This window comes from Tupaia chinensis, unplaced genomic scaffold (assembly GCF_000334495.1).
Source record: "Tupaia chinensis unplaced genomic scaffold, TupChi_1.0 Scaffold000225_1, whole genome shotgun sequence".
Classification (NCBI taxonomy): Eukaryota; Metazoa; Chordata; class Mammalia; order Scandentia; family Tupaiidae; genus Tupaia; species Tupaia belangeri.
The window spans coordinates 3,790,789-3,804,920 of record NW_006159700.1 but is presented as its reverse complement, the minus strand read 5'-3'; positions in this window follow the sequence as shown (position 1 = coordinate 3,804,920).

Genomic DNA, 14,132 nt, shown 5'->3' with positions numbered 1-14,132 from the left:
TTTCTTTATGTCAAGTGCATGCACTCGCTTCAATTTGTCTAAGTGGCTGCTTATACAGACAAGAAAGATAGCAATCTTGGGCCAGTAGGTGGCATAATGATTAAGGTGCAGGACTCCAACATGGCTGATCGTGGTTCGGGTCCTGGACCTAATGACTTGAAAATAATGCTGGGCATGTTAGTGCATGACCAATATTCCAGAAAGAAAAGAAAAAGGAGGAGAAGGGATTGTAATTTTGCCATCCTCCAGGGGATGATTTCTCATTCCCTCTAATGGTCTCACACTCTCTCTCTTTCTAGCAAGCACACTATAACAAAAGCCTTAAATATACACACCTACCCCCCCTATAAATATATATATATATACACACACACACACAGAGCAGGTCTCGACTTTACCCAGTAATCATTAGTTCCCATAAGACTTTATAATCATTTTCTCCCTCCCTCAGACTTGTAAGCTAAAATTTGCCTTATCGCCTTCTACCGAGATAAGAAGAAACACATACTTTTCTAATAAGTGAGAGACACAGGTACAAAAGAGAAATCTCTGAAATTGAGAAATAACAATTTAATTGGTCTTCCCATAGAATATTTTACTCAAAAAGACTCTTCTTGAATGTTATTATAGTTTATACACTTACAGATGCCAATGTAAAAGAAAATTAAGCCAAAGTTAGTTTTGAAATCATTAGGTAATCAGAACTGAACTGTGATAATATTATTAACTGATGTCCCTGAATTCACCAGAAAATATCTTCCAACACAGAAGAATGTTGGTTTTGATTACTTGAAAAACCACAAGTGAATATTTAGCTGTATGTTCTTTAATTTATTTTTAAAAGTTGAAATCTATAAAAGCTTCTTGTCAGTTTGTTTTACTAAAGGCAATCATTTATAATAGTACTAACCAGAAAAACAAAAATAAAAAGCTGATCATCGTTAAAAAAAGAAAAAGAAAAGCTAGCATTTTACGTAGTGATTGCCGATGATACTTCAGCAAACTGACAGGTAAGAGAAAACATCAAATTGATTAACAATTAGTAAACGTTTTCTCTAAATTTGCACTTAATAAGTAATATTTATTGAAATTGTCCTCTTTCATTAGTTAAGTTCACAGAACTAGAGAAGTGTACTTTCTGTCCACTTTCTCATCATACACTAGACTTTATTGTTGATGGATTTTATTTCAACTATAAGCTTGCACTTTGGGTTCAAAAAGTTTTCACTAATCAACTATTTACGTACTGAATTTAGGTGAAGACTAAAGGAATCAAGATCCCCCCAAAAGTAAAAACATTATAAACTTCTATTAAAATGTAATGACACTGGTCTATTTAAATAGTAGTTATTTGTAATAGCAAATTAACTTTTTAAAAATGTATTTTATACATTCAATCACCATATATCATTACAGCATATTAAATAAGTACACTGTATATTAGTCTACTTAAAGGTATTATTATAGATGTTATCATCAACAGATACTTTTCCATTTTTGTGTCCCCTTAATGTTTTGCTTTATTTTTTTCTCCTTGATTCCCTTCATCTCACTCTCCCCCAGGAGTAAATTAACTTTTATTTAAAAAAAAAACAAAATAAAACAAAACAAAAAAAACTATGTAACTGTGTAGAATTTGAGTAATTGATTTTCATTCCTCAAATGAAAGTTCTTTGAGCATAAAAACATCTATAATTTAGTGAAATGTAATGATTTTCCTTTGACTCAGGAAAAACCCTCCTGTGGTCTTCCTGTGTTTTCATTGTCTCTAAGTTCACTTTGGAGGTCTAATTGAACCAACATTCAGCAACTTTGGAAAAAAAACATTGAGGTTTGTATAATTAAATTAACCATTTCACAAAAGTCCCTTCATTTTAAATAATTTTAGCTATATACATTACTTTCTTTCTTTCTTTCTTTTTTTTTTTTTTTTTGAGAGACTTTCGCTATAGGACGCGTGCGCTTGCCAGACAGACAGAGAGAGACAGAGAGACAGAAAGCGAGAAATCACCCCCCAGGGGGATGGTCACGCCTCAATCCCTTCTCCTCCATTCTCATCTCAGGATCTTGGGCACGCACACACACATCCCCAGCGTGAGTTTTAAGCCACCGGGTCCGGGACGCGAACCGTGGTCGACTACGTGGGAATCCAGCGACATAGCCATTACGCTAACTGCTGGTTCCCTATACATTACTTTCAAAAAGATATTTATCTTTCTGTGTCTAGACAAAGTTCTCAATGATACTCTAAAGTGGCTACCTAATGATTGAATTATTATCTAACATTTATAAGAAAAGTTGATGGGCTAGCCCCATAGCATAGTGGTTAAACCCTGAAGTGAGAGTCAGGTCCCACATGACTGATGGTTGTTCAGTTTTAGTCCCAGAGGTGTGAAAAAAGGACCATGTGAACACATGCTCAGAATCCTAACAGGAAAAAAAAAAAAGAAAAAAAAAGGGGGAGAGATTGAGAACTGGCCTCGCTAAGGAGTGCTTTCGCTCTCTCTTTTGCACTCTCTCTTTCTCTGCTGCACCCACAAGCCATCTGGTATTACAGAAAATTATTTAGAAAGGTTTAAAAAGATGAAAATTGATCTTTAAGGTTTTTAATCTCCTACAAAGTAGTTACTTTCTACCACGAAATATTTTTTTTTTTTGAGAGCTTTTTGCTATAGGGTGCATGTGCTCACCAGAAAGACAGAGAGACAATATGGAAAGGAGAAAACTAGAATGAACTCTGTAGTACTGGATTAGAGTTGGAAATGATATATAACTACATAATTTGTTATATATATATATATATATATATATATACACACATGTGTATATATATATATATGTGTGTGTGTGTGTGTGTGTGTGTGTTTGATAAACATATTCTAATGGCCTCTTGATTAACATTGCATAGGTAATTTTATATGGAACATTTATTAGTGCTCAGTAAAAATTTCCAGGTTTTTTTGGGGGGAGGGCAGAGGTGGGAGGTTTGCTTTTTATGTTTTTGCCATAGGGCATGTACACTCACCAGAAAGAGTCAGAAAGAGAGACAATGAGAGGAAAAGTGAAAAATCACACCTCAGTGGGAATGGCCATAACACAATCTCTTCTCCATTTTCCTCCTGGGATTTTGGGCATGCATGCACAGGTGTGATTTTTAAACCACTAGGTGCAAGATTCGAACCACGGTTGACCATGTGGGAGTCCAGTGCCTCAACCACCACACCACCTGCTGGCCCACAAATTTCCAGTTTTATGCTGGAATATATCCAATTCTCAATATTCTCTTTACCTAACACTGAGAAATCCAGTCTCATATTGTGTTTGTTTGTTTGAAAATTTATTTACTTTTTCATTTTCTATCAGAGAGAGAAACAGAGTGAGAGACAGAAAGACAAGTATGCCCAGTATGTTTTCTGTGCCCCAATCTCAGTCTCTGCCTTCCAGAATCATGGGTAGGCACATGTCTACATCAGATTTGGTGTGCTCAGGGCAGGATGTGAAGCCAGGACTTAGCCCATGTGGGCCCACTGCACCACCACTTGGCCCCAAGCCTCATGTTAATTTGACAGCAGAGCCTCTATAAATCTGATTTCTTCGGTAACCACATTGGCAGAGCCCCTACTGACCTGCAGTGACATGTAACAAAAACATAAAATAAATCTGTTATTTTAAGGGTTCTTAATATATTCTGGATACAGTATTTGTCATGTATATGATTTGTAAAAATTTTCTCCCAGTCTGTAGCCAGTTTTTTTCTTTCTTTCTTTCTTTCTTTCTTTCTTTCTTTCTTTCTTTCTTTCTTTCTTTCTTTCTTTCTTTCTTTCTTTTTCTTTAATGAGCGAGAAAGAAAGAAAGGAAGAGAAACAGTGATAGGTATGCTCGATAGAATCTTACTGGATCATGATCCTCATGCCCCATCTTCCCAATTAGCTAGTATAACAGGTGGTTAGGTGTTTGGATCCCAATGTGGCTGCATGTGCAGTTTGAGTACTAGACTCAGCAGCTTGAAAACCTCCTGGCATGTGTGCATGTCCAAAATCTCAAGAGTCTCCCTTCTTTTCTCAAAGACTCTAACATCTGCCCTGGAGGGTGAGTTCTTAACCTTCTCTCTCTCTCACTCTCTCTCTCTCTGTCCAGTGAGCCCACATACCCTATAGCAAACCAACTAAATAAGTAAACATGTAAGTAAATAAAGTGAAAATAAATAAATAAAAACTACAAAGCTATAATAATATACCTAAGACTGCATGATTTATAAAAAAAATGGGTTTATTTGGCTTATGATTCTAGTGGCCATGAAGTCTCAGAGCATGGTGCTGGCATCTGGCCAACTTCTGGTGTTAATATCACAATACAACATAGAGCAGAAGAGTAAGCAAGCATGTGCAAAGAGAGAAGTGCATATGCAGTTGGACTTGCTTTATGAAGACCAACTTTCAGAGGAACTCACTCTCTTCCACAAGAGGGTATTAATCTAGTCATAAAGGTGGTGCACCCATGATATGCTGCCCACCAAGCCTCATCTGCTGAAGGTTCTACTACTTCTTAAAATCATTATGTAGGAGACCAAGCTTCTCACACGTGAACTTTTGGAGCACAAACCATACCCAAACCATAGAACAAGGTAACGTGAGTTTTCTCCTATATTTCTTTTCTTTTCTTTCCTTTTATTTTTACTACAGGGCACGTGCCCTCGCCAGAAAGACAGATACAGAGAGATAGAAAGCAAGAAATCACCCCCACGGGGGGAATGGCCATGCCGCAGCCCCTTCTCCTCCATTCTCCTCTTAAGATCTTGGACATGCACGTACATACGCCTGGCATGAGTTTAAGCCACCGGGTCTGGGACTTGAACCTCAGTCGACTACGTAGGAGTCCAGTGCTGGGTCCAGGACTTGAACCGTGGTCGACTACATGGAGTCCAGCAACATAGTCATTATGCTAACTGCTGGTCCCTTCCTATATTTCTTACAGAACTCTTACAACTTTGCATTTTCCTTTTATGTCACTAATCCATTTTGACTTGATTTTGTGTAAGTTGTGAATTTTGGTATAAGGATATCCAATTACTTCCAAACCATTTGATACCAGTTTATGTATTTATTATGTTGTATTCGTTATCTCTAACGAATGTAGAGTGTATTTCTTCTACTTACATAAAAAAGGTACTGTACAACAGTATATCATGTTATGTCAGCAGTAGTTCATATATTCCATGCTTATTGCATTTCTTGATTGTCTCATTTCCTCTTAGATCTGAGGTAATCTTACATGATTTTTCTTCATCATGGTCCCCAAATGCACAAAATCCATTGCTAATGTTGTGGGTAAGAGGCCACATTGAGTGATTGCCATGGCAACAAAATGAAAAATGATTACGGACTACAAAGGTGGAAGGTCAGTGGCAGTTAGTTGCCAATCAGGTATGCCCCATTCCACCACAGCCATGATGTTGAAAACAACAAAATTATGGAAACTGTTAAAAGATATGTTTTGGGGGACCAGCAGTTAGCATAATGGCTATGTCACTGAACCCCCATGTAGCTGACCATGATTCGAGCCCCGGACCTGGTGGCTTAAACGCGCCGGGTGCATGTTCTTGTGTGCCCAAGATCCTGAAAGGAGAATGGAAGAAAAGGGATTGCGGCGTGGCCATCCCTCCTGGGGGGGCGGGTGATTTATCACTTTCTATCTCTCTCACTGTCTCTCTCTCTCTTTCTGGTGAGCGCACGTGCCCTACAGCAAAAACTTCTCCAAAAAAAAGATACATTTTAGGACCAGCAAGTGACATGGTGATTAAGGTTCTGGACTCCCACACGCCTGCAGCTTGTTTCTCATTTTCCCTCTTTCTTTCTCTGGTCAGTGCACATGTCCTAAAGCAATTTAAAAAAAAAAACAGTAAATATAAATAAATAAATAATTTGTTTAAGGAAAAAAGAAGATATACTTTATTGAAGGTGGAGACTAACAAAAATTTGAGAAGGAGCTATATCAGCTATTGATAAACTTCTAGTGGCTGGATTGGAAATCAGACACAGAATTAAATCCCTCTAAGTACCATAATGATCATGACCATAGCAAAAAGTTTTTGATGTTGAAAGAAAAGACTAGATCTGAATATACTGCTGAATTTACTGCTAGGTTTGAGCAGTTTGAGTATTTTAAGTAGTAGTGTTAAAGCAAGTATGAGTCTGCAAATGCTAAAGGGAAGGCAGTTGAAGAGTTTTGAGGAACTCTGGATAAGCTGATTGTGCAGTAAAATTACTTGCTAGTGCGAATATTTAATATGGATTCAACCTTCTTATTCTGGAAACAGATGCCTGAATGGACTTTAATCCTTACGGAGACCAAGTCAATGCAGCTACATTTCAAGACTTTTTTTTTTTTTTGGAGAGATTTTCACTGTAGGGCACGTGCGCTCGCCAGACAGACAGAGAGAGACATAGAGACAGAAAGCGAGAAATCACCCCCCAGGGGGGATGGTCACGCCGCAATCCCTTCTCCTCCATTCTCCTCTCGGGATCTTGGGCATGCACACACACGCGCCCAGCGTGAGTTTTAAGCCACCGGGTCCGGAACACGACCCGCTGTTGACTAGGTGGGAGTCCAGCGATATAGCCATTACGCTAACTGCTGGTTCCCCATTTCAAGACTTTTAAGAACAGGATAAATGTCTTACTTGTGAGCAATGTTTCAGGTTATAAATTGAAACTCTTTGTGATCTGGCAGAGTGAGAATTCCAGGTCTTCAAGCATGTCAATAATCACAAATGGTCAGTGACTCAGAGGCAATAAGAAGGCATGGATGATCCAGCTCTTCTTCTAAGATGCTCTCCTGAATTGTTATGGCAATTAAAAGGGACTTAATGTTTGGAGAATAATTGAACCTTTCAAGACTTTGCTTATTGTTGATAATACCCTCACATACACTGCTTTTATTAGAGAATCCAAATATCAAAGTAGTGGTTCACCCTCTCAATATAATCTTTTTTTTTTTTTTTGAGAGGTTTTTGCTAGAGGGCTCATGCACTCACCAGAAAGACAGAGAGAGACAGAGAGATAAAAAACAAGAAATCACCCCCCGGGGGGGCTGGCCACAGCGTGATCCCTTTTCCTCTATTCTCCTCTCAGGATCTTGGGCATGCATGCACGCACATGTGCCTGGCATGAGTTCAAGCCACCGGGTCCGGGACTTGAACCGTGGTCGACTACATTGGAGTCCAGTGACACAGCCATTACACTAACTGTTGGTCACTAAATATGATCTTTTAAATCCAATCAATAGGTCAATAAATTCTAGCAGCTTTAAGTCCTACCACCTGAGGAAAACCAATTTGTTGCTTCAACTGAGGAACACATTTAGAAGACACTGATGCAATTCCAGAATTTCAACATCTATGACTCCATCAAGAATATTGCTTAAGGGCCTGGCTTCATGACACAGCAGTGCTCAGCAGAAGACAAATCCCTCATGGTAGCTGTGATTTGAATCCCTGGCCTGTTCAACCTGAAATACTGTGCACATGCACAATACTCAGAGTTAGATGAACTGTAGAACTGGAGGAAGAGGATAATGGCATGACCCATATGGATGGGTGCCGGGATCCAGTCTCAGCAGGGGTGGGTTATCTTGTTGGAGGCGGCACAAGAAGGAAAGACTGAGGCCTCGGTGCCATTTTTCATGCACGTCCTCAGTTGGACACTCCCAGAGATTGCTCTCTGAAGAGTGACAACTGCTAGGAATTATTGTGCCTTTTTATTGAAAATGTGATAACTGCAAATAAACTGGTGAGGGGCTATGTGTTTTAATTATCAGTTCATAAAGTTTTAACAATAGGGAACATAGATTCTATTTAGGGTTGGATTAAGGGGGGTCTATTACAATTCAGCAATTGTTTGTTTGATGTAGGCAGGTCTTTGGGAACTTCATGGAATGCCGTTTTGGGAAATAGCCTCCAGCAAGCAGAGTTAATTATCAGCTGATGCTCGGCAGCAGCCATCTTGTGGTTACTGAATACATTGCTAAGAAGAGAAAATCTCAAGCATAGGTATTAGTTTTTATGGATCTCAATAAAGAATGATACTTATATAATTTTATAGGGACCTAAAACTTAATTTAAGGAATACTAATATATTTATCTATTTCACTTGGTGAGGGCGGGGATGTCCTGGACCAGTTTTGGCTTAATCCTATTTTATGTAAAGAAAAGATTATTTTTAAGCTTATGTTAAATGTATCTTGAAGTGCCTTCCAAAGGTCAAGAAGATTATTTCTGCCTAGATAGAACTTCAGCACACCCTCTATTGTGACCACAGGGATGAAGCATTGTAATTAACAGTAGGTGATTAGGGCAAAGGGGAGTGGTCGGGGGACTTTTGGGAAATCTTATCACATACTCAAGATGTATGAGAGATATGTAATTCTTTTATAGTAATATATTAGGGAGTCAGAGGGGGGTCGCTTCCCAGCAAGGCAACTGCAGTCTCTGGAGCATACAGCAAGTGGTCTTGCCAACATGCTGAGTCAACTCAAGCTTTGCTCATAGGTTGGGGGCATACAACAACAGCCTGAACCGACCAAAGCTGTGCTCAAAGGTCAAAGGCTCAAAACAGATCCTGGAGCCCACTGGGTCAGACTCCTCCAGATGGATCTTCTCTCTCTCTTCTCACTTTCATACACATAGGCATGCTCTACTATGAATAAAGAAAAATATTAAATTTAAGAAAACTTTACTTAAATTCAAATGATGTAACTAAGAAGTATATAAATTAGATCTAGAAAAAGACACTCGAGATTAATTCATGATTTTAAAAGATTTTCCAAGTATGTGGAAGTTTCAAAAACCAGTAAGACTCTTGTTGAGATAGAAAAGAACTTTCAGGTGGGTGTAGATGAGTGTTTAGTATTTATAAACTCTACTACCTTGAGGTGGTTCCTGAAGAATTGACCAATGAGTTGTTGGAGAAGGAATACATAGCTAGAGAAGAGACAAGAGTAAAGGAAACTACAGAAGAAAAAAAGAAAAGGAAAAAAAATGAGAACTCCCAAGAAAATGCATAGCGAAGTTTTTGCAGAAGTTTGTGCAGAACTCAGCAATCTCCTTTAAAAGTTTGAAAATATAGACCCAAATACAAAAAAGTTTTTATTAATAAAGAGGTGTGTTCATGGCATATTATCTTCTTACAAGAAAAACTATGATGAAAGAAAGAAGACAAGCAAATCACCTTGGACAATTTTTGCAGAGCAGCAAGTCCTCAGGTAAGATCTTCAAGAGGTATTCCAGAAGAAGGCATTGTTATCAAGAGAGATGCCAGCTACATACATGTTATTTCCTTGAACACTTACTAGTGAGAAAAGAGGTGAAGGTGGAGGGCAAAGATATTGATGATTCTGACTTAGTGTACACTTAGGCAAATATGGGTGTTTGTGCATTTGTTTATAACCAAAAAGTATAAATAAGAAAAATAAAATTCAAAAGTAGAGAAAATCTTGGTCTACCTGCAGTGGCACAGGCATTAGGGTGCTACTTTATGATATTGGAGTCAAATGACAGGTCCTGGGTTCAGATCCTGAGTTGACCTGAACATGCCAAGTGTACGCTCTGGAGTACTATGATCCTGGCTGTCCGAAAAATTGGACGGAGTGGGAGATAGCAGCACGATGAGACCCAGTTAAGGGTATCTCTCTCCCTCTCATGCAATAAACAAATATTTTTTTCAAAAAAAGAAAAAGCAATGGGACCACACTTGGTGTAATGGCTACATTGCTGGACTTCTGTGTAGTCAACCGTGGATTGAGTCCCAAACCTGGTGGTTTAAACTCATGCTGGGCATGTGTGCTTGAGTACCCAAGATCCTGAGAGGAGCATGGAGGAAAAGGGATTGTGGCACAGCCATTCCCCCTGGCAAGTGATTTCTCGCTTTCTGTCTCTTCTCTCTCTGTCTTTCTGGTGAGTGCACGTGGCCTATAGCAAAAACCTCTCAAAAAGAAAAAGTTTAAAAAAGCTAATAGAATAAGGACATAAAGGAAGAAAATGCTTTTGTACAACTGTACAAAGTGCTTGTGTTTTAAGCTAGGTGTCATTACAAAAGAGTCAAAAAGTTTAAAAAAATGTAAAAATTTTTAAGCAAAAATTTACAGTAGACTAAGGTTAATTTATTATTGAACAAAATATATTGTTATAAATTAATGTGACCTGAGTGTTCAGTATGTATAAAGCCTACAGTAGTGTAATGTCTTAGGCCTTCACATTCATTCGCTACTCACTGACTCACACAGAGCAACTTCCAGTCCTGCAAGCTACATTTATGGAAACTACCCTAAGCAGATATGGTTTTTTTCAATCCTCAATACCATAATTTTATGGTATCTTTTCTATGTTTAAATATGTTTAGATACACAAATACTTCTCGTTGTATTATAATTACTGACAATATTTAATACAGTAGCATGTTGTACAGACTTATAGCCTAGGAGCAATGGGTTGTACTCTATAGTCTAGATGAGTAGAAGTTCTATTATCTAGATTTGTGAAAATGTAGTCTACAGTGTTTGTACAATAATGAAATCTAACAGTGCATTTCCCAGACTGTATTCCTGCCATTAACTTATATATCATTGTAAAAATATCTTTCAAAAATTTTTCTGTGATTTTGATTAGGATTATATTTATTCTGTGGATCAAACTGGAAAGAATTGACATCTTAGTACTATTGAGATACGACTACTTAATACTTCTAATTCATAGACATGGGAAAATCTTTTCTTTCCATTTTTTTAATTTAATTTTATTTCTTTTATTAGTAGTTTGTACCATTCCATATACAGATCCTATGCACCATTTGTTAGATTTATAACTTGTTATAACTAATTATTTAATTTTTATTTTTGGATCTATTTTAAATGATTTTTTTTTACTTCAAATTGCCCACTGCTGGCATACACATGTTACTTTAAATCTTTGAAATTTGAGTGTTGTTAATGATTAACTCTGTTAATCATAATGAAAATTAGACATAAAATGTACTATTTTTCTAAAAAAAAGTCACTAAAATACATTCCATAGCTAAGAGATACAGTAGCTAGTTATGGGGAAACAGATATTGACATAGAAGAGATGAAAAATATAGAGATTCAGGCTCTACAACATGAGATGAAATATTTGCTAATGCCTACAATAACATGGAACATATTCCCAATGCACTTGTTGCTCAAGGGGATATGTTGGAAAGCAAATTTTGGTTGTGTATACTGGTTGCCACTGGATAGTTTTCCAATAGATTTGGAAGAAACAGATGATTTCATGAAAGAATTAGCCAGTTTCCAAAGCAGAGGAGAAAGAAAATAGAAAGGACCCAGAACTACTTTTTCATACCCCAAAAAAAGATATGATAGAGAAGTATTTTGTCAGACCACAATCTACTAAAATCTTTAAACTGATTTAGTAACTTGTGAACATGGAGCAATTTAGAAGTATCAGATTCATTATTAGATCCTAATGCTTCAAAGTACTAACATGAAGGAGAGAGAGAGAGGAAGACAAATAAAAGGAAGAATAAGAAAAAGAAATGTAGCAGTTCCGGGAATTATATCTCAAAAAAAAAATATCAGTACAGTTACAAGCCTAAGGAGATGATGAAAATCAGACAGATATAATCTTACTGAGTTTCTAAGAAAGCAATACTTCCAAAAGAACTAGGAATCAGTTCTTCCAGACTCTAAATGATCCTTGGGCACCCAGGCAGAAAATGAGTTAACAAAGTAGTACTGGATATTCCCTAGTGCCCACTGAAGAGGTAGCCAAGAAATGTACTGGAAAAGAATACTCCCAGAGGGTACAGCTAGTGACTTTTAAAACAATGAACAAAGAAGTTCTTATCAAGGTATAGAATCAGGATATAACCAAGGAACACTCCAAACCTCCAGGGTAGAGAATCTCAAGATATCTTCCCAGTGTAATTTTAGAACTGCTGGAAATCAATAGAAAGTTTTCTATTCTTCGCCTTTTTGAACAAGAATGTTTATGGTGTTCTTTTCCTGTCATTACACATTGTATATGAACCTGATTTGGGAGGTGTTTCTTTTAGCTCTTTTCAGCTGACTTTTCTCCAGATCAGAGAAGCCCAAAGGAAGCCAACTTAGAGACTAGTGCACATCATCCAGGGATCTGAGTTTGTTTTGTCTTTGTTGTTTTTGCCAAAAGGCATGTATACTCATCAGAGACCAAGAAAGACATATAGAGGGAAACAGAAATCACCCATGAAGTGGGATGGCCACACCACAATCCTTTCTTCTTTTAAGATTTTGGTCTCACGTGCACATGCACCCAGTGTGATTTTCAAGCTGCCGCTCTGGGACTCCAACTATGGTTGGCCATGTGAAAGTATAGTCCTTTAACTACTGCGCCACTTTCTCCCCTAAAAAAATGAAATTTTAAGATCCATACCAAGACTGGAATGACTGTTGTGTTGCCTCTGTTTACATGGTCTTGAGTACGCTCTGCCTGTGGCAGGAAAACTGATCAGAATACCTGGCGATGAAGAATGATATATGTAACTATTATTGCCTGAGATTTTCTAGACCACCTCTTTTCTTAAACATTTATTCTTTATGTTTAAGCATGGTCCTAAGATCCTCTGGCCAATGAAATGTGAACAAAAGTGATGTGTCACTGGGAACAGAAACATTCAAGAAATTCAGTTCTTCAAATTAGTTTGTCCTACCATGGCTAAGCCTGAAGCCTCATGTTAGATGGCAACAGATCCTCAATCAAGCCTCTGAATCTACTCCAATCTACTCCTTCTTCATTCCCATGAGAAAGAAATGTTTGTTATCTTAAACCACTGAAATATGCAGTTTTTGTTTTACAGCCTAAGGTAATCTATCTGACTTGCAAATAAATGGCTTAACATTTGCTACTTTGAAAGATTAAAACTTAATAATTTTGTAGTTAAATAAAAAATACAGATTGTTTATGAATTCACTGGGGGAAAAAAGTCAAGTTTCTTTATCCTTCTACAAAGCAGTAGTCATAATAATTACATAAGAAGAGTCTAAAAAGCAGCAACTCCGTTCTCACAGGTTGATCAGTACAAAGGAGGATCCCAGAGACACTTGCGTTACCAGGGAATTTCAGATGTGTGATTCTAGACCTGTCTAGTCCCTCTGTCAGGGTAAGAAGTGCAGGGGAGAGGATAAGATGAAATGAAAGACAACAGAGAGAGATAAAGAAAAAGTCACATGCCGTGCATTAGCGCAGCACGCGATTTCGCCAGAGACTTCTAGTTGGAGCCAGGAGATTGAATCAGTAATAAATAACCTCCCAACAAAGAAAAGCCCTGGCCCTGATGGATTCACCTCTGAATTCTACAAAACTTTCACTCCCATTCTGCTCAAGTTATTTCTAAAGATCCAGAAGGGCGAATCTCTCCCGAATTCATTCTATGAAGCCTCTATCACTCTTATCTTTAAAACAGATAAGGACAGGACAAGGAAGGAAAACTATAGACCAATATCTCTGATGAACATAGACACAAAGATTCTCAACAAGATACTAGCAAATCGCATTCAACAACTTATAAAAAAGATCACACACCATGATCAGGTAGGCTTTATTCCAGGAATGCAAGGTTGGTTCAACATACGCAAAACCATAAATGTAATACATCATATCAACAGAAATAAAGATAAAAACCCTATGGTCATATCAATTGATGCAGAAAAAGCATTTGATAAGATACAACATCCCTTCTTGATCAAGACTCTTAGCAAAATCGGCATAGAAGGGCCATTTCTCAATACAATAAAAGCCATCTATGAAAAACCCATAGAAAACATCATCCTGAATGGAGAAAAGCTGAAAACTTTCCCACTAAACACAGGAACAAGACAAGGATGCCCACTTTCTCCTCTCCTTTTCAATATAGTACTGGAAGTCCTTGCCAACGCAATCAGAAAAGAGGAAAAAATAAAGGGCATTCGAATAGGAAAAGAAGAGGTGAAACTCTCTCTATTTTCAGATGACATGATTGTATACATAGAAGACCCAATGGTCTCCATGGAAAAATTACTGGAAGTAATACATGATTACAGTAAAGTTGCAGGATATAAAATCAATATACAGAAATCGATAG